The 10,369-nt window shown below is 37.4% G+C and overlaps 1 protein-coding gene across 2 annotated transcripts in view; it reads left to right on the forward strand.

The window, feature by feature from the left end:
- The window catches only part of AEBP2 (AE binding protein 2), a 257,005-nt gene extending 246,982 nt beyond the window's left edge, over positions 1 to 10,023 (forward strand). For both annotated transcript variants that reach the window (XR_013400655.1, XR_013400654.1), the window contains exons 11-12: positions 7,264 to 7,524; positions 9,627 to 10,023. The gene's annotated coding sequence lies outside the window, so the exon portion shown is untranslated. The remainder of the gene's footprint in view (positions 1 to 7,263; positions 7,525 to 9,626) is intronic.
- Positions 10,024 to 10,369: the final 346 nt, after the last annotated feature.

Genomic DNA, 10,369 nt, shown 5'->3' on the forward strand with positions numbered 1-10,369 from the left:
GAGTCCTCACCTGGGCAATGTCTAGTACAGCTGTGGAAGTGAGGCCAGTACAGAAAGTCCCCACTGGGGCAATGCCTAGTGGAGCCATGGGAGCCAGACAGCCATTAGGACCCCAGAACTGTTGAACCACAGGCGGCATGCAATCGCTGTCTGGGAAAATTACAGGTACTGAACTCTAACCCTTATGACCAGCCATGTGGACTGCTCCAAGTAAAGACATAGGGATGGAACTGCCTTAGGCCTTGGGGGCCTAATCCCCAACCCAGTATCTCCAGGAAGTAGCACATGATAGCAAGAGATTATTTTCCAGCTTTGAGGTCTGCCCTGCTGGGGTTTGGACTTTTTCGGGGCCCATGACTCCTGTATCCTGGCCTATTTTTTCCTTTTGCCATGGGAATGTTTACTCTATGCCTGTCTCACCATTGTATCCTGGCAGTAAATAACTTGTTTTGATTTCATAGGCTCATAGATGAGGCTCTGGAATTTGGACTTTTGAGTTGGTGCTGGAAGTAGTTTAGACTGTGGGACTATGAGGATGGAATGAAGGTATTTGTATAGGAGGAGGACATGAGTTTTGGGGGGGCCAGTAAAAGAATGCTATGATTTGAGTATTTTTCCCATCCAAAACTCATGTTGAAATTTAATCCTCCATGTGGCAGCATTGAGAGGTGGGGGCTTTAAGAGATAATTGGGTCATGAAGGCTCTGCCCTCATGTATGGATAAATCCATTAGTAGATTAATGGAATAATGAATTCATGGGTTATTATGGCAGTAGGACTTTATAAAAAGAGACAGTGAGACTTGAGCAGGCATCATCATGTAATGCCCTTTGCTCCCTCCTACCAGCGAGAAAACCCTCACCAGATGTGGCCCTTCAACCTTGGACTTAGACTCCATAACTGTAAGAAATAAATTTCTTTTCTTTATAAATTACCCAATTTAAGATATCCTGTTATAAGCGACAGAAAATGGACTTAGACACATACTCTTTCACATTCTTAAGTGTCTGCTTTCTCTTACTGGACTGTAAGTTCTCTGATGGCAAGGTCTCTATCCCTCTGTGTCCCCAGTGTGAAACAGATGCTTGTGAAGTAGGTGCAAAAATGCTGTAGAAGCCCAAGTGACAGAGAGCCCAATTTTTAGCAGGAGAAACCTGGATATCTGGACATAATCTGAGAAATAATAGGGCTTCTTTATTAGGGGACTATGTGATGATCACAGTGTATGTAAAGTGTTTTTCTGGAGGTGCACGTTGTGGGTGAGATGGGAACTGTTAAGTGGGGAGACTAGTTTTATGGTGAGAGCCTGGATTGGGCAGTGGAAATTGACAAGGGATCAATTTGGGAGACTCTGCAGAAGCTACTACTACATAGGATCAAATGAGAGGAAAGAGCCAGATGTCCCTCTATGATGGAGGCCAATGGCCAGCTTTTGTCCTGGCTTTGTCACTCATTGGTTGTGCGACTTTGGGAAATTTACCTAGATTTCCGTGCGTCAGTTTCCTGAGCTCCAAAATGGGAGTAAAAGCTACCGTGGAAGCTGATGAAATGAAAAGGTATTTAAAGCCAACAGAGTCTAACACTTAATAGGTGCTATATAAGTTAATCTAAGCCTATTTTGAAAGAGTTTGTATTATCTTTTGGAAATTATATGGGGATAATGCAAACATGTGTGTGTGTGTGTGTGTATGTGTAGAGAGTGGGTGGGGCTGGAGGACCAGATATGCTAGCTTGTAATATTCTAGGAAACTAATTATCTGAGAGAATTTATTTAAATTTGGGGAGAGTTTGGTGCCATAAATGCCAGAATAAATTTATATATTAGCTGCATAAATATGATGGAGAAGGATGTGGCTAAGCGTAGTGTGGTGGGGTATAGGACGAATGGGAAGGAGTGAGAGCAGCAATAAAAGTTTAAAAACAATAATATGGAGACCTTAAAAGAATTAAAAAAAAAACACAACAGTAAACAGTATATCACAACTAAGAATCTCCAGGATCACTCAAAAAGTGTTCTGTGAATCTTTCAAATCAATAGCACTAATTAATCCAGATAAAGGCATGAAAGGACCTCAAGATGGCAGAGTTCTATTAACAGTGAGAGAGCAGCATGGTCAAAGGCAGTGGATAATCTGGAATTTTCCAGGATGGTAAGAGGATAAATGAATTTTAATAAATGGAAATTTTGGGACAGAGGGAGTAGGTGGTTAGAAAATATTTTCTTTAAGAAAAATTTACACATTTTGTTTTTAATTGAAGGTTAGGCCACTTTTCTTTATGTTTCTTTTTAGGTTTCCATTAAGAATTGTCTGAATTCTGACATTTGGATTGTTTGATTATTCCATATGGAATTGTGTGTTAGGGTAAGACTTTGTAACTTAAGCACACAAAGAACCTTAGATTGCCACACTGACAGGTTCAAGATGAAGGGTAAAGTTTCAGAAAATATTGATTTGGTTTCTACTTCTTTGAATCTTTACATCTACTCCTACAATCCCCATTATTAATTAACTTCAGAAGTGGTTTTGCCTACGAACCTGACAATGATCTCTCTGGTTATACATTTTCTAATTAGAAATATAAATATGGACATACATTCTATGTATAATAATACATATATAGTATGTGTATCTATATTCTTATATATATAATAGACTATAATTATATAGTCTATATGTGTATAGATTTATATATACATCAACCAATTATGTACAGATAGAACATCGTTACTAAGATGTTAACTCTCCTTTTTCCTTCCTTCCTTCGTCCTTCCCTTCCACTTTTTAAAAAAATATTCTTGGTCAGGCACAGTGGCTCACGCCTGTAATCCCAGCACTTTGAGAGGTCGAGGCAGGCGGATCATGAGGTCAGGAGTTTGAGATCATCCTGGCTAACACAGTGAAACACTGTCTCTACTAAAAATACAAAAACTTAGCTGGGCGTGGCAGTGGGCGCCTGTAGTCCCAGCTACTAGGGAGGCTGAGGCAGGAGAATGGTGTGAACCCGGGAGGCGGAGCTTGCAGTGAGCCAAGATCATGCCACTGCACTCCAGCCTGGGTGACAGAGCAAGACTCTGTCTCAAAACAAAAAAAAATTCTTTCATATCAGTAAGGGCAAAGGTATATTATTTCTGATGTCACAGTTGCTTTAGATAATTCTAAGCAGCTGATACAGATACCTTCTTTACCATGACATGGAACGAAGAATGGGAATTGATAATTGACAAGATTACAAATTCTCTGATTTTTTTAAATCAAAAAATGTAATAGCAATAGATATTCTGAATTGCAGCAGATAAGAGATCCTGCTGGTTACAATGGAGGATTAGTGTCACCATTCTGACTTTCTGGAGAGGTCCTGTCTCCTCAGGTATGTCCTGTCTGCCTGAGTCATCATGGGACAGAGAACGTCCTTGGGTTCTAGGGATCCTCTAGATCAAGGACTCTTAATCTGGTGCATCAGAAAGACCTTGAACTCCGTAAAGTTAATGCAAATATTATAGCCACTTTTTTTGTGGTAAAATACTTATAACTTGAGATCTACCCTCTTAACAAAATTTTAACTATAAGCATAATGTACAGCAGATATTTAGAACTTTTTCATCTTGTACGACTGAAACTTTATACCCATTGAACAGCAACTCCCTACTTCCACCTTCCTCCAGCTTTTGCAACCACCATTCTACTTTTTGTTTCTATGAGTCTGACTACTTTAAAAACCTCATATAAATGAAATCACGCAGTACTGTCCTTCTGCGACTGGCTGATTTCACGTAGCATGATGTCCACTTTTGTGGAAAACAATATGGAGATTCTTCAAAAAATTAAAAAATAGAACTACCACCCAGCATTCCCATTTCTGGGTGTTTATCCAAAAGAACTGAAATCAGGATTTGGAAGAGATATTTGAACTCCCATGTTCATTGCAGCATTACTTACAATAGCCAAAAGGTGGAAACCACCTTAATGTTTATTGATTGATGACTGAATAAAGAAAATTTGGTACATGCATACAATGGAATATTATTCATCCATACAAAGAAGGAAATCCTGTCACATACTATCACATGAATTATAGCCATGCCTGAAGGGAAAACTTTTGGGAAAACTTAGCTTTCTATCACGTTCTGGAAGGAATCTGCCATACAAACAAAGTTAAACATCACTGCATTAAGGCATGCCTAACACACTGAACAAACTCAACGAAGTTAAACTTGACTGACTTTGTCATTCCATGTTTGGGCCTGCTCCCGATAATTAATGTGCTCATGACACTCTCCCTGCCCAGCTTTTAAAAGGTCTTTTTCTGTAGGTGCTTACTCCAGTCTGGTCTTGCTAGGTAGAGTTCCAGAAGGGACACTAACATCCTATCTCTTTTTTTTTTGAGACTGATTCTTGCTCTGTCGCCCAGGCTGGAGTGCAGTGGCATGATCTTGGCTCACTGCAAACTCCGCCTCCCGGGTTCAAGCGATTCTTCTGCCTCAGCCTCCCTAGTAGCTGGGACTACAGGCACCCGCCACCACGCCGAGATAATTTTATATTTTTTTTAGTAGAAACAGGGTTTCACCATACGGGCCAGGCTGGTCTCGAACTTCTGACCTTGCAATCCCCCTGCCTTGGCCTCTCAAAGGGCTGGGATTACAGGCATGAGCCACTGCACCCGCCTACTAGCATCCTATCTTATGGAAACATACTTATTCTATTTTCTCAGAGCACTGCTCTTTGCTAGGGAGTAAATAAACTGAGCTGACGTGTCATGGTTTGTCTTTCTCAGATGTGAGTCTTTCTTCAGGGAATTTCAATGGTCTGAACAGATAAAAGCAAACAGTAGAGATTTGGGGCTCAAGAGCAAGTTAGAGTGGTAGATAAGATTATAACAGTGATGTTCTTCTCAACTCTTCTAAAGAAGTCATTGAACATGTGCCTTCTCTATACGCAAGACTGATCTACCTACTTAAAAAAGAAGAAAACAAATCCGTTGGACAATGCCACATAAGATTATTTTTTGCATCTTTAAGAAAGTCTTCTTAAAATTAATGTTTTTTTTTTGTTTTGGTAGGAAATGTAGCCATTAAGATAATTGCCTTTCTTAGTACCAAAGTCTCAATCGTTAAAGGTTAAGGGTTCTGTTGGTTTTTCTTCTCTATAAGATCTTGTGGTGGATTTCTGTTACATATGACTGAAGAATAAATAAGAAATCTTGGATGAAAGTTTAATTTTTTTTCAAAACAGGACACTTCTCATGGTCCTAACTATTTTTGAAGCCATTCTCTATTAACATTATGACAGGGATTTGGTAGTGGGAAAAGATGTTCCAAATTTATTTGACACATAGCTCCCATCTGGCTTTTAGTAAGTTTTATTTTATTTATTTATTTTTTTAAAGGTGTCTTGGTCCATTGTGCTGCTATAACAGACTACCTGAGACTTGGTAATTTAAAATGAACAGATATTTATCGGCTCAGAGTTCTGGAGGCTGGGAAGTACAATATAAGTACAATATCAAGATGCTGGCTATTTGCAAGGGTCTTTTTGCTACATCATCACATGGCAGAAGGGGAGAGGATAAGAGAGAGCAACAGGGGGCTGAACTTGCCCTTTTATAATGGCACCAATTCCACCCATGAGGGTGGAACTCTCCTGGCCTAATCACCTTTGAATGGTCCCACATCTTTAAAACTGTGATAATAGCAATTAAATTTCAACATTAGTTTTGGAGAGGCAAACATTGAAAGTACAGTGGAAAGGAGACCTTACCGTTTTATATAATCCTTAGTAAAACTTGCGTAATTCATGGAATGGAGACTGCTAATATATGGTTAGATTGGGAAATTAGATATTTCCTATAGATTTTAAGTATTGGATAAACTTAAGAATATTCTGTATAGAATTCTTTCTCCTTGTAATCTAAATCAGTTTTCTGGTTTAGAAACTAAGGAGAAGCCTGTAGTCATTGGCTTAAAAATGGATTACAAATGAATTTGTAGAAATAGTGCTCCCATCCCAACTTCACTTCTATTTTACATCAGTCTTTTTTTTTTTTTTTTTACATAACAGATGTGACATTTAAATATTTCTCTAATGTTATGGTGCATTGAACTTTGTCAAAGAGTCATATGGTTTATGCAAACACAAAGATAATCTTGGAACATTGACATATGTAAGCTTAATTTGAAAAGTCTGTGAAAATAGTGAAAAGCAGATGGAGAGTTGCCATGGAAATTACTAACACTTGGAAGAAAAATATTACTTTAGGGTCACTGTGATTTCTAAAGGAATGGTCAGACTTGCAAAATTTTTTTCCTACCCAATTGTCAGTAATAAAAACAGATATTGGCAGGTATATTTTTTTATTTACCTGTGATTTTATGATTTCATTGCATTCTGAATATATTACAAGTATGCATATTTTTATTGGTAAAGACTTTTTAGTAGTGGAAGAAAACCTAACTATGTACCACTACTTTAAATAAGAAATGTTCTTGTCAATTATTCTGAATGAAAAGTACAAGTTGTGACTTATTAGTCTTTGTTCTCCTTATGTAGGTTTTTATCTTGATATAAGATAAAATTAGTATCAGAATTACATAGTCTTTAAAGGAAGATGACTAAAATTTGCTCTTATAGATTAATTGTACCAATTGTAAAAAATAGAGACAAGTCTAGATAGCTCAATAAAAGTAATTAAAAAACCTTTTAGGCCAGATTCTTTATTAGAAATTATAATTGGTAGACACTGCTCTTTACCATAGCTTAATCGTAGAGAAAGTTAAAAAATCTCAGTAGGAAGTCATTTGCACTGCTCATTTTGTACCAGCAATTATTTATCACCTGATTGTTTTATATATTCATTACCATGACCTTTGGAAAAGTCAATAACTAAATTCTACTACTTTCTCTTTTCTTCTGGGGCAATTTCAGTTGCTGTAGTTCTCATGGAATAGACTAATCAAAAGTGGGAAAGAATTAACGTTGGGGCCGGGGGTTTTGGAACATTGACATAACATTTGGTAAAATGTGAAGTTGAATTAATGCTGTTTTTGACGTTAAAAATGAAATATCAAGAATAAAGGGATAAATATCTATGATTCCAGGCTGTAGGAATTCATACAAACTTGGTTCTTTGCAAAACACTAAAATTACACAATAAGATTCAATGGGAATTTAAAATGAGGATGCTGGGATCAAACAATGCAGATCGATTAGCATTTAAGTTGTTTTTTCCTTTGTTCTTTCTTTCCTTTTCTTTTTTTTTTTTAAAAAGATTTGGATGGCAAGTTGTCTTTCTGCAATTGTTTTATGGCTGCCATTGCAATTAAGAAATGGAAAATAAATTTCTGAAATCCAACAAAGTCTGATCTTATCAGCATCAGAACCATGTATGGAAGGAGAAAACAGAACTCACGCTTAAGAGGATGGCCAAATAGAAAGACCAGCCGAGTGGAAAAAGTCCTCCTAAGTGGAGCAGTTGAACCTTGGGAATGTATCAGCCTTAGAAAATTGCAGCTGGAGACATCTGTCATTTGTGAGTGTGAAATGGTTTAGTTGGCCTCATACCTGAGCTAGGGGTGCTTGAGATCCCGCATTTGTTTTAGGCAAAGAGAAATCGGTGTTTCTCTCTTGCGAAATGCTTTGGATGTTTGAGGAAAAATACATGTTTATTGAAGTATAACAAATATACAGAAAAGTATTCAGACCACAGGGCATAGTTTTATTGATTTCCACAAAGGAAATTACCAATACCTTGAAAAACAAATACACTATTATTAGAAGCCCAAAGTCCATTCTAGTATAACCATCCAGTCTTTACGGCCCCAAATGTAACCACCACCTTCACTTTTTTTTTTTTTTTTTTTTAAGATGGAGTTTTGCTCTGCTGCCCGGGCTGGCATGCAATGATGTGATCTCGGCTCACTGCAACCTCCACCTCCTGGGTTCAAGCGATTCTCCTGCCTCAGCCTCCTGAGTAGCTGGGATTACAGGTGTGCGCCACCATGCCTGGCTAACCTTGTATTTTTAGTAGAGACGGGTTTTCACCATGTTGGTCAGGCTGGTCTCAAACTCCTGACCTCAGATGATCCGCCCGCCTCAGCCTCCCAAAGTGCTGGGATTACAAGCGTAAGCCACCGTGCCCAGCCCACCTTGACTTCTAAACTGTGGAATAGTTTTGCCTGATTCTGGAATTTATATAAATGTAAGCAAAGAGGATGTACTTTTTGGGTCTGTCTCTGTTAGCTGGATATTATGTTTGTAAGATTTATTCCTGGTGTTGCACGTAGCAAATCTGTGTCATCCTCGGTGCTCTATAGTACTAACTATTCTGTTGTATGAAAAGTCCACAATTTTTTCATTAATATTAAGAGTGTTTCTATAAACATTCTTATATATGTTTTTTAGGGAAGATAGATACACATTTGTGTGTGTGTGTGTGTGTGTGTATACGTACCAAGGAGTGAAACTGCTGGAGCATATGGTAATCATCTCTAGTGGAAACTGCTGAATAATTTTTCTCAAGAAGTTTTAGTGAATTTCACTTGCTTTTCATCCTTGTCAACTCTTGGTACTGTCATTTTTATTTTTACCCTTAATGGGAGATGGTCATGGTTTCTCATTCTTGTTTCAACTGAAGAAGCTGAGTGCCTTTAGATATGTTTACGGACCCTTTGGATATCCTCTTTTGCAAAGTGTTATTCAAGTTTCTTGCCCAGTTTTTCTATTGGATTGTCTGTATATTTCTTATTGATTTTAGGAATTCTCTTGTATTCTGAATCGGAGTCTTTTGTCAGTAAGATGTATGGAAACATCTTCCACTTTGGGGCTTAATTTTTCACTTCTTAGTGATGTCTTTCATGAATAGACATTATTAATTTTAATGTAATATAATTGATCAATTTTTGTTTCTTTTATGGTTAGTCCCTTTTAAATGCTGTTTAATAAATCTTTTAAATAAATTTTATAATATTTTGTTTTATAAATTTTATTAAAATATTATTTTATAATTTATTCTAGAAGTCCTTTTTTTAAAAACAAATTTAATTGATATATAATAATTATACAGTCAGGTGTGGTGGTTCATGCCTGTAATCCCAGCACCTTGGGAGGCTGAGGCAGGCAGATTACTTGGGCCTAGGGGTTCAATATGGTGAAACCCCATCTCTACAAAAAATACAAAAATTAGCCAGGTGTGGTGGCATGTGCCTGTAGTCCTAGCTACTTGGGAGGCTGAGATGGGAGGATTGCTGGAGCCTGGGAGGTCAAGGCTGCAGTGAACCGAGATCGTACCATTGCACCACAGCCTGGGCAACAGAGCAAGACCTTGTCTCAACAAAAATAGTTACACAAATTTTTGGGGTACATGTGATATTTTGGTACATGTGATATTTTGATACATGTATACAATGTGTAACAATCAGGGTAATTGGGATATCCATCACTTCAAACATTTATCTTTTGTGTTGGGAATATTATAATTATCTTCTAGCTATTTTGAAATGTACAATAAATTATTCTTAATTGTAATTTCCCTACTGTACTATTGAATGTTAGAACTTATTCCTACTGTTTAACTGCACTTTTGTACCTATTAACTAACTTCTTTTCATGCCCCCTTCTCCCTTCCTTTCTCAGCCCCTGGTAACCAGCAGTCTAACCCTCTACCACCATGGGATCCACTTTTTTAGCTCCCACAGATGAATGAGAACATGTGACATTTGTCTTTCTGTGCCAAGAAGCTCCGTGGTTTTAGCTTTCACATATTGATAGATCTACAGTATATCTGGAACTGATATTTGCATATGATGTGAGACAGAAGCTCAAGATCCACATTTTCACCTGTGTTTACCCAACTGATTCATACCCAGTTGACCCAGGAACACTGACTAAAAAGAATATCCTTTTCCTAACTAATCGTGTGTTACTTTTATCATACATCAAGTGGACTCTTTTCTTTTCCACTGACTAATATCTATCCTTTCACCAATTCTCTTAATTACTGCAGCAATATAATAAATCTTGATACCTGAAAGTGAAAGTCTGACTGTTCTTTGTATTACTATGCAAATATTTGAACCAGCTTGTTAAATTCATTAAAAATATATTTAGCTGGGATTTGGACTGGGATTGCATTGAATCTATAGATCAATTTGGGAGAAAATGGTATTTTTACAATATTGAGTCTTCTAATTGATGAATATAATATCTATCTCCCAGTAATTTTTGTTATTTTTTATTTTATTTATTTTATTTTTTGGGGACAGGGTCTTGCACTGTCACCCAGGCTAGAGTACAGTGGCACAATCATCTCTCACTGGCAATCTTAACCTCCTGGGTTCAATCAATTCTCCTACCTCAGCCTTCCAAGTAGCTAGGAC

This window comes from Macaca mulatta, chromosome 11 (assembly GCF_049350105.2).
Source record: "Macaca mulatta isolate MMU2019108-1 chromosome 11, T2T-MMU8v2.0, whole genome shotgun sequence".
Classification (NCBI taxonomy): domain Eukaryota; kingdom Metazoa; phylum Chordata; class Mammalia; order Primates; family Cercopithecidae; genus Macaca; species Macaca mulatta.